Raw genomic sequence first — 17507 nt, forward strand, 5'->3', positions numbered from 1 at the left:
GAGCCTAAGTTTATATCGGTCATATGGCTACTACCTCACCGAGTTGATCTGACCGCCACAAAATGAGTTTTACAGCATAAAGTGACGAGCTTAAGCTTACTTTGGGCATATGGACACTACCACAACGAATTGGTTCAGCGAAACAATAGTTGAGGACATCGGATGTTAGTTGCTTGATATCTTAGGTATAATCTGTAATTCCTCGCGAAGTAAGCTTCTGCGAGGAGCACTATCAGTGTCTAGCCTGGTTATGTGGTACATACATGGCTGGACTGGGATGTCAATCTATCTACAATGGTTTTTATTTTGAGAGACTACAAGGTAGATGGCACAGCGTTGTCTCCATGAAACAATCCAGGTGAACATAGATACCGCACAAAAGGGTTAAATTGTGTTACCTTATAGTTATATGCCGACGAAACGGCAGGCAGCCACAAAACGCATTCAGTGAGACGCTCTGTAGTTTCACTTTGGACTGAAAACAACATCTCCTTGGGGTACTGGTGCCCTAACAGCCGCATGGACTGAGTACGGTCGAACCTCTGCACAGTACCCTGCTGTCGGTGGTCGGCTGCATTGCTCGTTCTTACCGGAGTATAGGGCTTGCCTAAGAGTTGCAAGACAACGCACATAAGCTCCCAGCTTGTGGCGGGAATGTCAATTTAATAAACGGCTTGTAAATGATGTATTCCTGCCTTCTCCAGCTACTGTTTTTTCTTAGAAAGATTGAGATTCCATGGTTTACATCCTACTCAACGTATAAATATTCGAATAGCTAAGTTTTACTGTTTCGTTCATAGCAAATGTTATGCAATCATCGAACACTCCAGTTCAATGCCATCGGGTATTACTTCACGGTAGAACGTGTTTATGACGTCTTTGAAGTAATATGTTATAGAAATCCCATAGACTAATATTCCATATTATAAATGTCTGGCGTATGTGCACTAGAGACTGCTGGCATGTGCTTCGTTTGTCGTTCCGACAAGCACGCTACTATTTTGCTGGTGTTCTTTCGGAGAACCGAAAAATGAGGTGTATGCGAGGTCAGCCACGAAATATAGGCCAATCCGCTCTTACAGCAATGACAACATTATTTTGGGAGACAATTCTACCTACGTTTGCAATCTATGCAACGTCATCACAGCATAATCCTCGTTTATCGGTTCTGCAGGTATGTAATCCGACTTTTGCACTAATATAGGTGCTTTCGCGATAAGCAAAAATGCTCGTGCTTGTATCTAAACCATACTAAGTGTCCTTTAGAAATCATGTCTATTGAGACAGCTTTAATTTTAATGTGCCGGTGCATCATCATTAAGTTTGTGCTAGTACAGGAATGTGCCTAAATGTAGGTAACTGTCAATACTCCTCAAAATGTACAGAATAAGATGATCATCTTTTAAATCGCTTCCAAAGTAGTCGCGACCATTTATGGGCTTTATGTGGCCAGTGATCGGCGTGTGCAGACCGAACAGAGACGACCAGGCAATCTATCATTTTAGTCCTCAATTTAGCAACGCGTGTGACATAGGTTTGGGAAACTTTTTCATTGATGATTGCATTGAATCTTTCAAACATAACCTGTTAGTCTGTGTACTATTCAACAGAACTAGCTTAGACAAGTGGTCACGATGACATGCATTATTACGCTGGTTCCAGTCTTGTCTTTAATTTCATCTGTTCCAGTCGTTCCATTTGTTTATGTCGTGCCTATGTCTTTAGCTATGCTCCGTAGCCACATAAACGTACAATCTAAAAAGCTGACAAGGACATGACTCTATCCAATGAGTAAGCAGAAAGAAAGAGGGATGCTATACGAGGTAGCAATGTAAAAATAGAGGGTGCAGGTGGGCCGCTCAGTCTGCCAGCACTAACCGAGAAGTCCCTTGCATCCAGTTAAACCATTTCAAGAAGACCCTTAGCACGAGGATACACCCCTACCCAAGAAGCCGGATAAACACCTCTGCGCGTAGCGCGTCACTATAAACTCAGATGTCACCACAGTGAGGCAAATCATACGCATGATTGTACTTGTTATCCTGGGCGTGGGCTATATAGACACACTAAAGCCATATCCATTATTGACACCTAAAGTATTATCTGGTAGCGAGAAGGAATGAATAAACTAATCATTTGAGCTGCAGGCTGGTATGTCGAAAACACTAGCAGAAACAGCGATGGCGTCTTAACCCACAATTGTCATCACGATTGGGGTGGAGTTCTTAGCCGTTCGTATTTAATAGCTGCGCAAGCGCAGCCCGAGCGCATAACGCGAACGTAAGAGCCGAACGTACCACCGTGATGCCGTCGCAAGCAATACATCTTTAGTGGTTTAGTGATTTTCAGTTTCCGGTTGGGGCTCACATTTCACTGTCCCAAGCGTGGGATTGCCGCTACTTGAAGTAAAAGACACATTAACCGTTTCTGCAGCGAAGGCTTCAGTCAGCTTGCCGCTTATCATAAAGCAAGAAGCATCGCATCGGACTTCTTTATGATTCATCGTGACTACGACTCTTAGATGGTAACGCTAATGTCATTATTGTTGGTGGTCCTTTACCATGTTTCTACTTGCTACAAGAAGATCATTGTTATGGACTGCGTAGCTGCCAATTCTTGGCTCCATTTTACTCCTAAGATAAGAGCAACCCCTTTGAAGTTAAGTATTTCATCTTTGTACGCACAATATGTGTTTGCATAATAATCCGTTTCAAAGCTGAGTGTCAACTTTACTCAACCTACATCTTGGCCAATAAATATCGTATTAAAATATATCTACCAAATCTAGTCCTAGGTACAATTCGTTGAGCAATAATATGAAGATTCTTTACATAAAGTATAAATAGTATATTTAATTAGCATAAAGCATTTGCCTTGACTATCGAAAACACGGGATCCCCCCAAAAATCATGTCGTCCCTGACAAAATACCTCCTATTATCTAACCATGATAGTTCTGTAGTGGTGAACCCGAAATTTGTTCCACTTAATATACAGAATACTATTCGATGAGTATACTGTTTTCCAAACTCTGTCCAGTTAACACGTGTCAAATTATAGATATCATCATGATTCTCTGCAGTAGATAATCATATCAATTTTAATGAAAGACGTATTCATCTTACTAAAGAACAACGTAAAGATAACACGTATAATGCTTTCTCCAAATAGTTTTCGAACTGAAAACAAATAAAAAATGTGATACAACGAAAAAATCTCTGAAGTCGAATATTTGTTTTAAGAGTAATAATTGTAAGAATGATTAACATTATTTCAACATTTACTCACACTGAATACGTATTTTTTCTGAATCTTACATTTTTCTTCCCGAGCGAAATACTGCGTAACGATCGAGGTGACTTTTGTAAAATACAAATGAATGCTTCTACAATTACAATTAATTGTAACAAGAACTCTCGATCATTGGTCAAAATGAATCACATATAATCTCACAAAGCAAAACAAAAGGAGAATACTAATATAATTAAGCAAAACAACAATTAATGAATGAGAGAATATCAAGAAAGAGAGAAAGAAATAGAAATATCATACCACCGGTTACAACCAATATTGTCAGTTCTCTTTTTTTTTCATAATTTTAGTATATATAATATAAATAGATCTGAAAATTAAGGAACGTTGCATACTGCATGTACAACAAATGTTTTTCTAAATAAATTCTACGTTATTTATCCATAAGAAGTATAGCGTTAAATATAAATTTAATTGAAATGACCAAATAACTGGAATCTTTGAGTATCAAATGGAGGCGATATTAAAATAGTGTTAATGGTGATACTATTTTCCTTATCATTATAATCTTTGGTACATGTCATATTTTGTATGCATTTGAGCAAATTACTTAATCTTGTGAATTGAGAAGCTTCATTCAGTTGTAAAATAGCACTATATTCGGACGTGCGGTTGATGTTAAAAATTTAGTTGCCCATGTTGTAGGTGCATAGTTACGATTATTAGATTCCGTTGACGAAGATGTCTAGTAAAATTGGCCGAACAGTTAATTTGCTAGTGATTGTTGTCCCATACAGAAGTATCTTAAACACAAACTGTCACTGCACCTCAGAGAACATAACATAATTGCAGATCCTATGCTATGGTATAGTGGGCGCTTGACCTTGAATCATTTACATAGGGGAAAAAACGCATTATGTTTCTATTATAGTTTAACTAAAACGTACGGAAGGATTAATATATCAGAATTATCACTATTAAGAATTTGAAATAATCAATATATATTTTAAAAAGGCAGTGCAAGATGTGATTGCTAGTATGCATGGGTAAAACAGCTGTAAAGCGTCGGAACATATGGATGTGCATCAAAGAACTGCATGGGTGGAAGCGGGAACTTCTTTGGAGGCAGGGAAACGTTTAAAAGACGATTGAGCCAGGCATGACGCTGCATATGTTTAGGACATGATAAAATTTGACACCCTGGTTGTGACGATCCTTCAAAGAAAATACTATGATTCCAGTTTATATGAATGAAACGGATTTTCTGCACTATGATTGGATGTAAATAGTCACGTGATACGGATCTGGAATTTTTTACATTTCGATAAATTCTGGAACTACTTTCGGCTTGCAGTATAAATAAACATTGCAGACACGTCACTGTGAAACAATTGTTTCATCTTTTAAATTTTTAATTAGCAAACAAATATAACTTATACCCTTTTTATGCATTTTTGAATATTCTTTGATTGATATTCATAGTTGACTATAAAATTTAGCGTTCGTCCGCTGCATAGCCGAGAAAAATGGCCGATTACGGTGATTTTTCACTGAAATTTTCTGCGGAATTTTTTGAACAATTAGATGTCAAGGAATTAAAAGAAATAATAGCAGCGATTGAAGCAGATGGAGATGGATTTGGTGATATTGCGATGGATGGTACACGTGCTAAAAATGAAATCGAACAGATATTGACAAATTCGCTCACAGAGCACCCTATGACCGCCGTCACCCTAGCCATATGTAATAACAACACTAATAGCGTGGGAACATGGCCAGTCGATTTTGAGGCAGCTGTGGGAGATACACCAAGATTCAAGAAATTATCTGAGGAGGACTTAAAAGCTATTGAAATAAATCAATACTCAGAGGCTACTAAACGAAACACAAAATGGGGCATTGACGTTTTTAATGGTACATTTTTTAATTTTCTGCATCTTCTTGTTTGCTTATTTTCAAACGTGTGTGGGTGTTGGTGGCATGGTGTGAATACGTCCACTTATACAAAAATAAAAATAAATATTTATGAGACCATTATTCAAAGACTGAATAAAGTTTATAAATGTTTAAACTACATGAAGAAGATAATCAGATTATTTACATGAAATATCTTTGATGGATATATTTTGAACATATATATTAACATATCGCTTAGTTTGTTGAGATGACAATGTTATCATGATATCTCCAACAATGTGACTAAATATCATTGAAAAATGTTTATTATAATCCATACAGTGATTGTTTTGTTAAGTTAAATTATTTTGGATGTGTAGTCATTAATTTCAATAAAAACGAAATTACATAACATTTTGTGTTGCTATTCTTTTTCTCGAGAAATAAATCTTCTGTATAAATTTGAAAGACTTTAATGTTGAAGGATACAAGTACTAATGTCACCATATTACATACATAAATCCCAACCATAAGTAGACAAAATATGCACAAATTGCAGGACATGCTGTCTTTATGTGTATTTAAAAAAGATCTTGCCAAGTGGAAGAATTCTATTACTATGAATATTGTTCTGTTTACTTACGGTTTAGTGTATTGAAATTAATGGATACAAAATTGACTTCAACACAATCAGACCAGACGAACTGAGTGGTAACTTAAGAAGATTCTAAGCTGAAGCCCAAACAAAATTGTTATCAATGAGGGTCACAAAAATGCCAGCCAATCAGGCGCAAGAATATCACAAGAATTCCTTGAAAAATGTTCGTGCAGTCATAAACAGGCCAACCCAGCATTACCAAGCAATTTTACGGGAAGAATTAGGAAAAATCAATGCGTATCGTCAAAACTTTGACCCTGTTCGTCTTCGATTCAAAATTTGGTATCGGCTGGCTATTCATTTTGTGACCAGAGGTATCGAATTTATTTCACCATCAACTGACCCCCAACGTCCTTACAATTTGAAAACGATCAATCTGGTATGGAATACATGACTCTAAATCATGAAACACTTCAAAAATACTCACCAAGATGGTGTTGATGCAAAGCTTGAAGAAACATCAGACAAAAGAATGTATGCAACTGGCAGAAACACTTGTCCAGTGAAATCTGTAAAAAGTTTCCTTCAGAAATGTGAAAAAGCAGCAAAGGCCTTATTTACGCATTGCAGTAAAGAATCACTAAGATCTCGTGAATTCGCTGACAAATGGTATTCATGTGAACCGGTCAAACTAAAGCAATTCTCCTCATTCATGTCAGATATCTGCAAGAATGCAGGAGTGCAACGTTGTACTGGTCACTCACTCCGTGCAACAGCAATTCAAACTATAAGTGATGCTGGGTTTGCAACCAGAAATATTTTGTTTATGACAGACCACAAACATGAGAAGTCTCTAAAAACTTATAGTGGAAGACCTAGCACTGAACAAAAAACAACTAATTAGTTCAGTTTTGGAAAATATCTAATGGTGGTCAAGCTCTGTCTGTATCAGACCCTAACACGAACCATCCTTTCACTTCAAATTAAAGTCAGCAACCATTGATAAAGTCTCCAGTTCGAATTTCGAACTCTCTAATCGCTCAGTCATTCCATCACTCCAACACTCAACTATGCAACCGAACAAATCATATGGCCGGTTTTGCGAGCAACTGTACATTTAACAACTGCAAATTTAATTTCACATTAGATAAATGAAAGTGTCTTGTTAAGTATTAACGCTCTTGAAAATGATATAAAATGTTACTCCTGTATACAATTTATTTAATTATTACCTTTATTTTGGTAAGGGATAACATCATATTGTTCATGTTTCTATGTTGTTCATCGATAAAATTAATAATGATTTATGGCTGGTTTGGAAATTTCATTTAGCACACTTTTTCTATCCCTATCCGTTGTTATCATGAAAAGTCATTGTCATCTTACGTAGCAGATAGGACTGGCTAAAATTAAACAATGTAAATAAACGAAATGTGTTGAAACCACTGGTAGCCGTTGCTTAAGGTGCAAAGTATGGGTTCTCTGAATAAACGAGGTCACTGAATGGGTCTTGTTAAGTATTAACGCTGTTGAAAATGACATAAAATGTTATTCCTGTATACAATTTATTTCATTTTTACCTTTATTTTAGTAAGGGATAGCATCATCTTGTTCACATGTCCACGTTGTTCATTGACAAATTCCATAACGATTTCTTGTTCGATATGAAATTTAGTTTAGCACACTTGTTCAGTCCGTATCAGCTGTTATTGTGTAAGGTCATGGTCATCTGACGTCGCAGATGTGACTGACTAAAATTGAACAAGAATGTTGTAAATAAACGAAATGTGTGGAAACCACTGGTATCCATTGCTTAAGATGTTAATTATGGATTTTCTGAATAAAAGTAACTGTGACAGTAGTAAATCTGTTTTAATGTGATACAGTACAGGTTATGTATTATGGGGCGATGTGTAAAGGCGAATGAAAGGAAAGTATGCGCTACTTAAATTCGAATTTATTATTGATGGAATAAGTTGAATTGACAGTAGAAAGGATGAAATTGGAATCATAAGGATTAAATGATTATGGTTGGGTATTTAACGAGGTGTAAATTCCTTCGGACATTATTTACTTTGTCAGTGATTAAGTAAAATTTACAATTCGATAAATACCCAACCATGATCATTTAATCCAAAAAAGAATTGTTACGTGGAACAATGAAATTTGTTCTCTCTCATTATGAGTCTTCAAAAATGCTGTAATCTCCCGAGACGACACAGCTGACATTTAGTATGGATAAGCTGAGGCTAAAGCATCACATTAGAGTAATGCAGCTTACTGGTGTAAACAGATAAGTTTATTTCGAATAACTTTACATTATTTATTAGTTGAACAAAAAGTATATTTGCATTTCATACCTATATCTCTATCTATCTATCTATCTATTTATCTATCTATCTCTCTATCTCTCTCTCTCTGTTTCTCTGTCTGTCTGTCTGTCTGTCTGTATGTCTCTCTCTCTCTCTCTCTCTCTCTCTCTCTCTCTCTCTCTCTCTCTCTCTATATATATATATATATATATATATATATATATATATATATATATATATATATATATATATATAATTTGTAATGCCTTCACATATAATTTATCAGTAAAGAGCCAAGTCGTATCAGTTTATTATGATTTAGTAGGCTGTTTTAAAAAAGACATTATAGATATTGTACCAGATCATTTTTGTTTACTTACTCTTTCCACGTCCTATAAAAACAACGTGAAATAAACGCACATATTGGTTACAATAGCCATGTTTAGTCGTGGCTCAAAAAAATAACAAACTGTAAGATGGTATAACAACTCTGCAGAAGTTGTCTCTTATGTTGTATTGTAATAACAAAATAGATTTGCTAAGCTACTACATTTAGTTCATTAGCTAAGGGTAAACATTATGAACAATGATACACTTACTAGGCAAAACCACACATTTGTGTCTGCTTCTAATTTATGATAACATAGTCAGTTATGTACAGATCTTACCACCGTACGGGAAAATATACCAGACATAAGTTTGACACTTGTTTCTAATAAGAGACGCAAAATGGGTGGGATGAGTAACACCACGTATCGCAACACAATCAGACAATGCCTTCGGAAGCGATGATACGTAGGAAGTTTCAGGAGGAAAAGAACGGACTCCTTAACGTCCCCAACACCACAATATACGACAAAGACGTGGTTAAGTCCGGTACTTTACTGTCTTTTTCTCTTCACTATATACTGGTGTCTGGGAACATGTATGCTCGTCATCAAATCAAAAACTGATCAGATCATATATTTAAAGGTAGTTTAAATAAAGGAATATGTGAAGTTGGGTTTAATAAAAACATGCTATTCAGAGAGAGAGAGAGAGAGAGAGAGAGAGAGAGAGAGAGAGAGAGAGAGAGAGAGAGAGAGAGAGAGAGAGAGAGAGAGATGGAGAGAGAGAGTTCAACTGTTTAAATGCACAAAGTTCGTATTATTAATATTTTTGTGGGAAAATAAACTACGAAGCACGACTCTAGTTGGAGGTCATTTGTATATTTTATGTAAATTTGTGAAAAGAATAAGATACATCCTAAAACGGCTAGATTGAAATAGGTTAATAATAAAACTTTAGCCTTTTCGGTAATTTAAGATGTTTCAGAGGTAATTCTGCTGTAAAACTCGCTTAAGAAAGTGATTTTGGTCTATATCTGAAATGGTGCAATAATTAACAAGTTTCTTCGGCATGAATATCAAATCACAAAGCACACACACACATACGCATATATATATATATATATATATATATATATATATATATATATATATATATATATATATATATATATATATATATATATATATATATATATATATGTAATGTTACCTCTGTTATACATATGTATGAATTAGGTATTACGAAATGGTTAGTTTTCAATGAATGTCCTTTGACATTTAGACGCACGAGTAAATAAATGGACTCAACATATACGTGTACTCACATAGATGTACAAGACGAAAAGAAATAGCAACAAATGATACAGAAACCCAAATAAATACAACTATCGGTGTGTACATTATCGCCCTTTAGAATCATCATGCAATGGCCCTGAAAACAATGCAATCATCATGTCACACGAGTCTCTTAGCGCAACCGTGAATAGCGTGAAAAGAAAATCCGTTGGCAACAAAGTTTCTTAGATGCAAAAGGATGCAATAAGTACAGAAGGTATGACTTCCATCAATATTTTGCTCAGTAGCCATACTTTAATCTGAATAACTGTTTTATTAACTCACTCTAAATCTCATTGAAATAATATAAGGGTAACATCTACTATGACCAGGCTGAAGTTTAAACAAATGTTACGTCTGGGGTTGGTACAGTTGATAAACGTTTTATTTTTCGTACTGTTATACATATTTGTATATACATTGATTGAAAATATTATATCTGGGTTCCTTTCATTTTCACATTCGGCTGTTATGTCAGACAATCATTTTATTGATTGAAAATGGGATCAAAATAGTTTATTGTTAAAGGAGTTAGTTAAACGTAGATTTAAAATACCAGTTTTAAGCTCACGCGCCCATGCAGGGGTGAACTTTATGAGGTACTGGTTTTAATAGTGTTTCTTCCATATTAGAAAATGCATAGGAAACATATTCTTCTGCCAAAAATGTCCAATGTATTGGCACCTTTATATGTTACTATAGCTACAACATTACCATTTTGTACATATCTGATCATGAATTAACTTTTATATTCCAAATGTATGTTGGAGATAGAGCCGTCAGAAACAAACATGTTTGAATTGATCATTTGCATGTCTATTATGAACAATTGTGAACAGTCAACCGTTGCTTGACACACATGGTTTCACCTCATACGACCCCATATCTTCTCATAAGTGTTATTAATGGCTCCACTAAATTTCTATGAGGAAAGACTGAGTAATAATGTAAGCCTTATTGATCATTTTTCTCCAGCACAAATTAATGGCAATAAGTCTAATTAAAACATGAACAAAAAAAAGAGATGAAATGGTATTACACATGCTTTTTGTATTAATGCTTTATAGAAGTTGACACGATGCCTCCATACTACTTGATGAGTGAAGTATTATCAAGATGCCGTTAATGATTAGAGAGAATAATATTTCATGACAAATAGTTTTTCTACATTTAGAATGTATTGATTTTTCGCCTGTATATATTCAAACGGGTTGAAATATATTTTGAAGGAATCAAAGATGTATTTTAAAAAAATTAACGTTTGTCTCAATATTTATTTTGAACGTCGTCCAGACTTATATCCAAAAGGAAACAAATGTCATCGCAATGAATGTACATACCTTTGTCTAACCTTGCTACGTTTTAAAAGTTGAATGAATAAATGCATTTTCGTATTCATCACTGGACAAGATTCTTGTCCAGGATGAATTAATCCCAATCATTCGATACACAACAAAGCACCTTTGATAACCATCGAGCTTATAAAGTTCTAAAGTTCAGAAACCTGTATATAGAAAAGTAAAACAGCAACACAAAACATTTAAGAAACAAACAAACAAACAACCGAACAAAAACCACAGAAAAGAATGCAACATTTGAAATATGCGTTCAATATTATAATGGCATTATCATTTATCATTTGATTGAAAACAGAAGTGGATATGTCTTAAATGGAACAGCATTGTAGTCATCAATACATTTATCCATCTTTACATTCATTCATGCCAAAACTGTTATTAATGTGCAAGAAATAATTCCGTCTACTTTGATCTTTTATTATTTGCCTACAAGTACCTAAATAAGTCTAAAGCTTCAAACTTTCTTTAAAGTAGATGCGTCCTATTGTTTAAAAAGTTCTTTGTTGTTCTTCTAGAGACATAAAGCAGCTATCGGTGGTTAGATAAAGTATGCTATTGGCCACTTACCTTGTTCTGATTTTTAAAACCGGTTTAACAAAATCATCATTTTTTTATATTAGATTTGTGAAAAATATCAAATGTATAACGGTAATAGAGTTAGAGTGCTACAAACAACAGAGGCTCCAACATGTGACCATGCAGCCTTTTTACAGACCAACATGTTCATAATTGCATTAGATTATATTGGAATATACCTAAAGAAAGTATCTCTCAATTTTACCTTCTTTGTTCTTTGTGAGAGAAGGAGAAGGAAGAGCACATTCCGGAGGGATTAAAGCATCAAAGCTACTGGACTCTCCAAATAACCTATGCACATTGTCGATTGATGTTGAGTGTGCTTGTTTAAGCACATCCAAATGTAATCCTTTTACGATCTAATGCGTCTTTGACTTTAAGTGTTAATAGTTAATATTGTTCTTTCTGTATTACGAATACTGACAGCGTTATTTATACTGTATTAGTTGCAATGTTATTACTGAGTTATGGATTAATAGTATCATATTGTATTATGTGTACACGCCACATTTTATTCATAGTTTGTGCCTCACTTGCATGCAAATTAGACTCATTAAAGAAATAGGGTCTTCGTGGGCTGTATAAAACAAAAACAAATGTAAATGCTCGTTATATAAAGATTCTGCTACAAAATACACAAATAATAAATAAATACAAATGGTTCAATAAAATAGTGGGAATTGTCAGAGATGTTTTTATATAGAAGACACAAGAGAATGTAAAATATAATATAATGTCTCATTACGACACACTAAAGGAGGAGGAACATAATACGTGATAAAACAGCATTGACAAGACTATGTTGCATATTAGGCAATACCTATTTTTAAAGGATCGCAATAAGAACAGAGTAAAATATGGAAATATTGTTAACCGCGCTATACATTTTAATTGCTAAATAAAAGTCAAGCGACAAGAACAACTTTTTGGGGACCATGTTTTGTTAACACAGTCCATGGAAATGATGAAAACTTATCAAATTTAGTAGGCAAACTACAGGTACGCTTCTCTTTTTGGAAATATATTTTAAATAATGCCAAGTAATTACACAATCGATTTAAATTGGTGCTTTTATTTTTCTTTGCTCCCTCAAATATAAATTTACAAAGAACAGATAATTGTAAATAATAGGTATTTAAATACTCCAGTCATACTTTAAAACGCAAAGGTAGATAGCGAATGTATATAATTATAAACTATGACTCTACCAATATATTAAAACGTATATTCTGTTATGATTCGCGAAGACACAACATTGATAATATGAACAGCTGTGTCCGATAGAAAAAATATGATTACATACTAAAATGCATGCTTATTACATACAGCTATAAACATACACTTTATCCTTGATTTTGTTTTCTCTCTTTTTCCGATTGAACTGGTTGCTTTGTGTCTGATATGTGTGATATGTTTTACTCAGGTCACGATTATTACTTCAAAATCAGTGCCAGAGGATGTAGTCTCGTAGCATTTCTAGAACATTGGCCTCTCATGTTTAGATGGCGATCATTGGGTTAGATTAGGACATGCATACACTGTCATTTTACCTGGCTGAGTCTAGTCGAACAAAGTTTAAATCGACATCAACAATCATCTACAATTTAAATGAATATTGTTTTATGCTGATCAGTCAACCTTGCTGTGTCCAGTCATTCATCTTTGAAATGGAACAAATAACCGCCGAGAGATTAACGCTCGTTGGACTGGAATCACACTCAGGGGAGCAAACCTCTCACTTGCTTCACATTTTGGAACTCGCGATTAGCTCCCGTCTTATCGGCTTCTAGATGGATTGTAAAGACTATAAAGTTACAGCCAACTAAAGATTCTATGACCTATTTAATAAAACATTCAAAGATTGAAGGTCTGTCTGAAAATAATTACTGAGAAAAATATGTCAATCCATCGGAAAATAGTCAAAGGATTGGTTATTTCTATGCTATAATAGGTTCAGTCTTAAGCCATTATAGTTGTATCGTTCTCGACGTACGTGTATATATTAGCAGGCCGAATTTATATAGTGGTCACAAGATATGGCATAGTTTCTTAGAAATGAGGTCGGCCGTATATAATTTGCATCGAATCAAATATTTCCTGTAGCAAAAGGTCATAGGAAGGAAGTGTATTTTGCATATCTTGTCAAGCAGATATAGTATTGTGGTCAGACATTTATATTATAAATTATACTAATATAACAGTGGAAACATACCTAAATAAAACATGCACATGCAATCAGTTTCTAGTCCGTTTCTTATGTGATTTCGGTTTAATTTGCTTATGATTTGAGAAATAACGACTCTTATGTGTATGTGGTAGGCATATCTAGTAAGATATTGTCAGGATGCGTTTTAACAAACTAATAAATTGTTGTGTAATGCTTATTATCAACTGCACTAATATTAATAATTTTTCTTAAAAATGTTTAAATGTGTAAAACAGGAACTAGTCGACTGCAATTATAAAAGGTTACTAAAAGGTTCTAAAATGGTAATTTGTTAACAATTGCTTATATAGCTAACATGTGTCCGTGGTTGTGGCATGTACTGTCAGAAAATATTTGTTAAACATTTATTTTCACATAGTCTTTCGATCTTTGAAAGTTCTAGAAACGATCTTATGACTCGCATCGTTGTCATCGTATTGTGCATTAGGATTTTATATAATGTTGTTTTAAACAAACTTACTTCATTCGTTTATTAATATAAGCCTTTTAGGAATAAACTTTGGATGTGGTGATATATAATTTGAAAACTATATTTTGGAAGCATTTTGTATTCGTTCAAAAACCTATCGTTATGATATATAAAGACTTTTGGTACATCAAACTATTCAAGAATATTGATAAATAGGCACATTCAGGAATGGACTTCACATAAAACACTCTATTTGTTTTGACATGGTGCACAATATTGTAAGTTCCTATTAAGTTTTCACTTTGTAACTTAAAGAAGTAAAATATTTGTTGATTTTGCTAAACGTATTGGGTTTGTAGTTTAAGACCATAGAGTCGCAGCAATTTTAATTGCACGACAACAACAGTTATGGATGGTTACAGTCAAAACGGCCGTTGATTCTAAATAATTATTATGCGAGCAAACGTTTAGAGTGGGTTACAACAAGGTTGTTATTTCATGAGCTATTTAACCATCTTCTGTGTAATGCTATATTAAATATAGTATTAAAATGAAGAAAGGTCAATTATTAGGTGTAAATAACTACAGAACCCTCTCCCTACACAAATTAATGCAGTTGTATTGAAAAAACCTACATTTGTCTAAGTATTAACCAATATGCAATTGCAAGAGCTTTCCTGTCATATACAGTTGTCATAGTTTAAAATGTTACATCTTGTATAGGTCGTTCATTACCTGTAAGAGTGTGTTGACAACTAATCCTTCAGGCATGGTTAAAATGTATCATGCTTGTGTCTTATGGTAGAAGCATGATATAAATATAATTCCAGTGTTGTCCAAGGTGTTCCAAATAAATGGAATGCATACAAAAAACATGTCAGTATATTTTGTTTTACTAACACAATATAGCCAGAATCAAAACGAACGGGATTTTTAGTTTCCAGGTTTCTTTTTGCGGCATGAAATCTAAATCTGACCGAATTATGCTTTAATCATATTATTAGATTATAGTCAATCCGAACCCTATTACGTCCAGTCTATCTCGGAAACAATGTTTAAGCTTATGTCTCTACCACATTGTTGATCTTTTAGAAGGTATTCACAATTTCAAATCTCTGTTGCATTGCTGTCATGAATCGCTTTCCGCAGACTCATATACATGCTTCTGCCATTTTGGAAATAATGTATGACAGTGGATAATTGTTTCATTTGATATGCCTAATAACAAACTCGGGTACACAAAGAGTTCCATATTAGATCACAGTGACATAATGTAGACATATTAACGCCAATAAATACAATACCTTGAACATTTTTGTCTTTAAGTTCATTTTGAGTTGGAGATAGAGACAGACATAGAGACGGACATCCATGCAGACGCCACAGCAGATGATCTCGGAACGAATAGGAATATAAATTTCGGGGATATGTGAGGACGAAGCAGTGAGCAATATATTTGTATTGTACGTAGCAAGTAAGGGAACGTTGAAAAAAATGTAGGAAAATTTATGCCAGAGAAGTTTCGAGAATTAGACAAGGAATCTGTTACATCAGATAAGAGGATATGATTATGTCCGGTACATATAGCTCTTGAGGTAGTATTGTATGTTTTGAGTAGGAATAATTGAACAAAGAAGAATCAGATTCATAATTCAATCACTCTAGGAATATTTCTAAAGTACGTTGGTTAGGACACGATATACGTTAACACAGAGGAGGAATTCAAAGATGCTGATGTTTTGGAGGGAACTCAACGATTAGAGAGAATGCAAACTGCTTCAGTGAATATTTACTAGTCTTCATTAATGCGCATCATGTAATAGACACAGCATGAACCCGAAGTCACATAAATAAGATAAACAAAGAAACTTTGATTTTATACCGTGCCAATATATGAAACCAGGATAACTCTGGGCAGGTACTATAATCATATAACGTGAAGCGATAACAAAAGCGTTAAAGCTTCAATTATAATTTCATGCATGGTGAAGGCTCCAATATTTATACAGTGGGTTTTCAGCCGTAATAATATAGTATCGCTCACGCAGATTATGTGACTGAAGTCCATTACATTTATTATCAGCAATCAGAGGATGCTTCCTGTCCGATCAATTATGATTTTTAAGAAAGTAAATAAGTGCATTTCTCAAACAACAGCTTTGTTATTGGAATTTGGGATTACTTGTCCCATAGCAGAGTCGGTCCGCTAACTATCTCAGCCCATAACGAAAAAGGGCTACCTATATCGGTCATTTACACATTCGGCATATTGGTTCATGATGTATATGTTATTAATGTGCATGCAATGTCCATTATAAATGGTAATGTTATAATTTTTAAAAAAAATGTATTTCTATGTTATTGTATCGTCAGCCCATCTATAAAAGAGTTTCAGTTTCCAGTCAAAGTATAATTATAATGTTTATGAAGACATTCAGTACCGCCTAATTCAGTAATGAATGTAGTTTAAACGGGCAATTATTCCCTTTATATCGAGCTTCATACATCTTTATTCCTTGCATGATCAGTATATGGACGTCTGAAGAAATATATAAGGCAAAATCAATGAGAAAATACTCTTTTGGACGAGTTCAACATAAAGGTGTGATCTGTAACAAACATGATTGAATGTAGCGTCCGGTGTTCTTACAATGATGACAAATGTACGTATGTTGAAGACACAAATCATATTTCACTGATATTTGTAATGAAATATCCGACTTCATCTTTTCTCGACCCACCTTAGTTCCTGATAACCCTTGGGAAACACTATAGTGATCAATAATGTTTGTCTCGTAGTTTTTGACGACATTTGAAACGCAGAACGGGGTTTTAGTTAAGATATGTTAACATTAACTTTCAGGAAAAAATATTTCATTTAATCTGATTATAATGCACGTACATGACCACGTTGATATACACTTACTTTTACTAACTGACTGAGCAGTCAGTTGAAACTTTTTTTCCTATGGAATCACCGGAAACAATGACATATTAATCAGTGAAACAATCGCTGGTACGACCATATATCGGACCACACTGCATCAGTAGATCAAAATATGAGCAAGTATTACTATGCTGAAATCATATAGTTTGCATAAGGATCAATGATTCACTAACTACTGAATGTCATGTTTATAATAAATATATATATAACAACAAATTAACAGGTCAAAGGTGACGATCTCAATGAAATTGCACATTTTAGGGCGACAT

Source organism: Sinohyriopsis cumingii, chromosome 8, assembly GCF_028554795.1.
Source record: "Sinohyriopsis cumingii isolate HCF-2022 chromosome 8, ASM2855479v2, whole genome shotgun sequence".
Classification (NCBI taxonomy): domain Eukaryota; kingdom Metazoa; phylum Mollusca; class Bivalvia; order Unionida; family Unionidae; genus Sinohyriopsis; species Sinohyriopsis cumingii.